The 6,310-nt window shown below is 46.7% G+C and overlaps 1 protein-coding gene across 2 annotated transcripts in view; it reads right to left on the minus strand.

Moving 5' to 3' along the window:
• The window catches only part of LOC143766502 (uncharacterized), a 49,744-nt gene extending 49,171 nt beyond the window's left edge, over positions 1-573 (minus strand). The window contains exon 1 of one of the 2 annotated variants that reach the window (XM_077254239.1): positions 515-573. The gene's annotated coding sequence lies outside the window, so the exon portion shown is untranslated. The remainder of the gene's footprint in view (positions 1-514) is intronic. The other variant, XM_077254238.1, reaches the window with a different exon arrangement.
• Between the last annotated feature and the right edge of the window lie 5,737 nt (positions 574-6,310).

Here is a 6,310-nt window from a genome sequence, read left to right on the forward strand (position 1 = left end):
TGGGCCCACTAAAACCTTGAACCAGCCCTACCCCCACAACTTTTGCCAAATGACCCCCAATTTCCAGTGCCCAACTATTATTATAAAGTTAATTAGGATTGACAAGCTTCAGAAACAAGAATGGATGTTTTTGGCAGTAAAATGTGCACTGTAGGTGTTTTCCTGGCCTCCACTCACTGCCGGCTATGCTTCCCCATTGACTTGCATTGGGTTTCGTGTTTCGGTCGATCCCCGACTTTTAGCGATAATCGACCGACTTCACTCGACTCGACTCTGGACTAAATCGGGTTTCACAAAACCAGACTCGATCTTAAAAAAATGAAAGTCGCTCAACCCTATTAGCCACAACCCCATTGGATTAGAGCTGATACTATGGAGCTAAAGTGACTAAACAGACTTTCTGTCACCTCCATAAAGGGGCACTTTTCCATGTTTGTCAGAACTGTCCGAGGATTATTAGAGGTGATAGTTCCCCCCAATTAGAAGGGACACCTGTGGGTATTGGGGTCTTTACCTGCTACAGTCCTGGTGTGGAACCTCCACCTGCAGAGCCGCACAGGACCTGTGATGAGGTCACAGGAGGGGAGGAGTCAGGGGGTCACATGGTCAGGGGCCTCAGTGTGTGCAGGACTCTGCTGTGCTGGTTGTCATGGTGCTGGATGAGGGGAAGTTTATGTGTGGGGTCAGGAGGGGTTTACAGTGTGGATGTAGCAGAGCCATGTGTACGAGGTGTACGGAGCGGAGCCACATGTGTACGGAGCGGAGCTGTGTGTGTACGAGGTGTACGGAGTGGAGCCGTGTGTGTACGAGGTGTATGTAGCAGAACCGTGTGGTTATGAGGTGTATGTAGTCGGAGCCATGTCATTACGAGGTGTATGTAGCAGAACCGTGTGAGTACGAGGTTTATGGAGCGGAGCCCTGTGTGTACAAGTTGTATGTAGCAGAGCCATGTGGTTACGAGGTGTATGTAGTGGAGCAGTGTGTGTACGGAGCTGAGCCGTGTGTGTACGAGGTGTACAGAGTGGAGCCACATGTGTACGGAGCGGAGCTGTGTGTACGAGGTGTATGTAGCAGAGCCGCATATGTACGGCGCAGAGCCGTGGGTGGACGAGGTGTACGGAGCAGAGCCGTGGGTGGACGAGGTGTACGGAGCAGAGCCGTGTGTCAATGAGATGTACGGAGCACAGCCGTGTGTGTACGATGTGTACGGAGCAGAGCCGTGTGTGTGTGGGGTGTACGAAGAGGAGCCGTGTGTGTATGCGGTATACGGAGAGGAGCCGTGTGTGTATGCGGTATACGGAGAGGAGCCGTGTGTGTACTAGGTGTACGGAGAGAAGTAATGTGTGTGTGGGGTGTATAGAGTGGAGCCGCGTGTGTATGAGATTTATGTAGTCGGTGGTTATGAGGTGTATGTAGCAGAACCGTGTGGTTATGAGGTGTATGTAGCAGAACCGTGTGGTTATGAGGTGTATGTAGCAGAACCGTGTGTGTACGAGGTGTATGTAGTCGGAGCCATGTCGTTACGAGGTTTATGGAGCAGAGCCGTGTGGTTATGAGGTGTATGTAGCAGAACTATGTGAGTACGAGGTGTATAGAGCAGATCCGTGTGGTTACGAGGTGTATGTAGTCGGAGCCATGTCGTTACGAGGTGTATGTAGCAGAACCGTGTGGTTACGAGGTGTATGTAGTGGAGCAGTGTGTGTACGGAGCCGAGCTTTATTCAATGTTTTGGTTCATTTAATAAGTAGATTTTGTATAAAACAGTGATTTGATCCATCTGAATATCACATATTTTGTTCTCCAATATTTCCTCTCTATTTTTCCCATCTGAGTATTATCGTCTTGTGTCTTTTTCCTTCTTCCTAATATTACACTTTGCTCCGCACAAGGGGTCTTGCTAAAGACTATGGACTACAAAGCCCAGGAACAGTCTTGGCTCGGATACGTAAATCCAGTTTCCAATAACAAACCAACAACAACTGGCGGCTCTGGGGCTCAGAGTATGAAGGATTTCAACGTTTTGATAGAACAATCTACTCTTTATACGAACCAAAACCTGGTGGAACAAAGCTTTCCTGGAAATGATCTTCCCCAACAACTAATCCTAAGAGGATTGCGGATACGTGTGAGACCACCTTCTCTTACTGAGGACCAGGAGTTCATCAATAATTGGAAAATATTTGCAATAACAGATCAAAGAAATTCATGGAACTTTCATTAAGTTTTATACCAAGACCCTATTAAATATTGAACACCAACTGGATGAAGCATTTACAGTGACAGGTAAAAGTTTGGGCACCCCTGGTCAAAATTAGTTATTGTGAATAATTAAGCAAGTTGAAGATGGAAGGATCTCTAAATCTCTAAAAGGCCTAAAGTTAAAGATATCACATTTCCTTTGTATTTTAGGCAAAAATTACATTATATATTGTCATTTTTTACATTTTAAAAAATTACAAAAAGGAAAATAGACCAATGCCTATAGGGTGTGGGTACCCTTGAAGATTTGTCTGCTCAGATAACTTTGATCAAGGTTTCAGACCTTAATTAGCCTGTTAGGGTTATGGCTTGTTAACTATCATTGTTAGGATTAGGAAAGGCCAGGTGATGCAAATTTCCCAGCCTTATAAAACCCAGCCTCCTCTTACCTTGTGCCAAAAAACAGCAGCCTAGGGTTCTTCTAAGCAGCTGCCTAGCACTCTGAAAATTAAAATGGTGGAGGCTCACAATACACGAGAAGGCTGTTAGAAGATAGCAAAGCGTTTTCTTCAAGTTGCCATTTCCTCAGCTCGAAATGTAATTAAGAAATGGCATTTAACAGGAACAATGGAGGTCAAGGTACTGTTATGAACTGGTGGTTTAGGAGCAACATGGGATGTGCTCTGGAGGAGGTGGTACCTGTACTGACCGCAGTTCCTGAGCTTAACACAACACTAGGAGTGCCGTGGGATGTTCCTGTCACTCCCTAGACACCTTGTCACAGCCGGAGGACTAACTACCCCTAAAGATAGAAACAGGAAAGCTATCTTGCCTCAGAGAAAATTCCCAAAGGACAGACAGCCCCCCACAAATATTGACTGTGAGTGGAGAGGGAAATGACATACACAGAATGAAAGTAGGATGAAGCAAAGGAGGCCAATCTAGCTAGATAGATAGAACAGGACAGAATGCTGTGCGGTCAGTATAAAAACTAGAAAAATCCACCGCAGAGTTTACAAAAATCTCCACACCTGACTAAAGGTGCGGAGGGTAAATCTGCTTCCCAGAGCTTCCAGCTTAACTGAATAAATCCATACTGACAAGCTGGACTAGAAAAAACATAGAAAGTGCAGAACGATTAAGTCCACAACAAGTGGACTGCAAAAGAACAAAGCAAGGACTTATCTTTGCTGAACTGGTCAGAATATCAGGGAAATCCAAGAGAGATGTGAATCCAAGCAGGAACCATTGACAACTGGCACTGGCTGAAGGATAGAACCAGGTTAAATAGCCGAGCCAGAAAGACAATCAGTGGAAGCAGCTGCTGTCTGCTAAATCCAAGGAGCAGCCGTACCACTTAAAACCAACGGAGGGAGCCCAAGAGCAAAACTCACAAAAGTGCCACTTACAACCACCGGAGGGAGCCCAAGAGCGGAATTCACAACAGTACCCCCCCCTTGAGGAGGGGACACCGAACCCACACCAGAGCCCCCAGGCCGATCAGGACGAGCCAAGTGAAAAGCACGAACCAAATCGGCGGCATGGACATCGGAGGCAACAACCCAAGAATTATCCTCCTGGCCATAACCCTTCCACTTGACAAGATACTGAAGCCTCCGCCTCGAAAAATGAGAATCCAAAATTTTCTCAACCACATATTCCAACTCCCCCTCAACCAACACCGGGGCAGGAGGATCAACCGAGGGAACAAAGGGCACCACATATCTCCGCAACAAAGATCTATGGAAAACATTATGGATGGCAAAAGAGGCTGGAAGGGCCAAACAAAAAGACACCGGATTGATAGTCTCAGAAATCTTATAAGGACCAATAAACCGAGGCTTGAACTTAGGGGAAGAAACCTTCATAGGAACATGACGAGAAGATAACCATACTAAATCCCCCACCCGAAGCCGGGGACCAACACACCGACGGCGGTTAGCAAAATGCTGAGCCTTTTCCTGAGACAACGTCAAATTGTCTACCACATGAGTCCAAATCTGCTGTAACCTGTCCACCACAGAATCCACACCAGGACAATCAGAAGGCTCAACCTGCCCCGAAGAAAAACGAGGATGAAAACCAAAATTACAAAAGAAAGGCGAAACCAAAGTAGCCGAACTAGCCCGATTATTAAGGGCAAACTCGGCCAACGGCAAGAAAGCCACCCAATCATCCTGATCAGCAGACAGAAAGCATCTCAAATAGGTTTCCAAGGTCTGATTAGTTCGCTCAGTTTGGCCATTTGTCTGAGGATGAAACGCCGAAGAAAAAGACAAATCAATGCCCATCCTAGCACAAAAGGCCCGCCAAAACCTAGAAACAAACTGGGAACCTCTGTCAGACACAATATTCTCCGGAATGCCATGCAAACGAACCACATGCTGAAAAAACAATGGAACCAAATCAGAGGAGGAAGGCAATTTAGGCAGAGGTACCAAATGGACCATTTTAGAGAACCGGTCACAAACCACTCAGATAACAGACATCTTCTGGGAAACAGGAAGATCCGAAATAAAATCCATGGAAATGTGCGTCCAGGGCCTCTCAGGGACCGGCAAAGGCAAAAGTAACCCACTAGCGCGGGAACAGCAAGGCTTGGCCCGGGCACAAGTCCCAAAGGACTGCACAAAAGAACGCACATCCCGCGACAAGGAAGGCCACCAAAAGGACCTAGCAACCAAATCTCTGGTACCAAAAATCCCAGGATGACCAGCCAACACTGAACAATGAACCTCAGAAATTACCTTACTAGTCCATCTATCAGGAACAAACAGCTTCCCCACTGGACAGCGGTCAGGTTTATCAGCCTGAAATTCCTGAAGCACCCGCCGTAAATCAGGGGAGATGGCAGAAAGAATCACCCCTTCTTTAAGAATGCCAACCGGCTCAAGGACTCCAGGAGAATCTGGCAAAAAACTCCTAGAGAGGGCATCAGCCTTAACATTCTTAGATCCTGGAAGATACGAGACCACAAAATCAAAACGGGAGAAAAACAGGGACCATCGAGCCTGTCTAGGGTTCAGCCGCTTGGCCGACTCGAGGTAGATCAGATTCTTATGATCGGTCAAGACCATAATGCGGTGCTTGGCTCCCTCAAGCCAATGTCGCCACTCCTCAAATGCCCACTTCATAGCCAACAACTCCCAATTGCTGTTGTGATCCTAGTTGTAGAGGATCGCAGAAGTTCCAGCTAAGTCCGCAAACACAAAATCTAGCTCAAAGGGAGGTGGTAACTTGGCTGACCGTATATCTGATCCTAGCACAACAACTAAAAGTAGCCGAGGAACGTACCTACGTTGATTCTAGACGTCTCGCACCAGCCGGAGAACTAACTAACCCTTCCAGAGGAAATAAGACCTCACTTGCCTCAAGAGAAAGGACCCCAAAGTTATGATACAAGCCCCCAACAAATAATAATGGTGAGGTAAGAAGAAAAGACAAACATAAGTATGAACTAGATTTAGCAAAGTGAGGCCCACTAATTAATAGCAGAAAATAGGAAGAGGACTTATGCGGTCAACAAAAACCCTACAAAAATATCCACGCTGAAAATCCAAGAACCCCCGCACCTACTAACGGTGTGGGGGGAGAATATCAGCCCCCTAGAGCTTCCAGCAAAAATCAGGAATCACATTGTAACAAGCTGGAACAAAATAGCAGTAATGCGAATAAACAAAAATAGGAGAGCAGGACTTAGCTTATCTTGCAAAAAGCAGGAGACCAGGAGAAAGGAGCAAAAAGACATAGACTGACTACATCGATTCCAGGCACTAGACTGAGTTTCCAGGAAGTCTAAATAGGAACACCCAAGGCCTAACGAACCAGGTGGGTACCAACCTGGAGAAAGACAATCCAAGTGTCATACCGCTAGTGATCACAAGAGGGAGCCAAGAAATACAGTTCACAACAGTACCCCCCCTTTAAGGAGGGGTCACCGAACCCTCACCAAGACCACCAGGGCGATCAGGATGAGCAGCGTGAAAAGCACGAACCAAATCGGCCGCATGAACATCAGAGGCGACCACCCAGGAATTATCCTCCTGACCATAGCCCTTCCATTTGACTAGATACTGAAGCCTCCGTCTAGAGAGACGAGAATCCAAGATCT

Source organism: Ranitomeya variabilis, chromosome 4, assembly GCF_051348905.1.
Source record: "Ranitomeya variabilis isolate aRanVar5 chromosome 4, aRanVar5.hap1, whole genome shotgun sequence".
In the NCBI taxonomy this organism is placed as follows: domain Eukaryota; kingdom Metazoa; phylum Chordata; class Amphibia; order Anura; family Dendrobatidae; genus Ranitomeya; species Ranitomeya variabilis.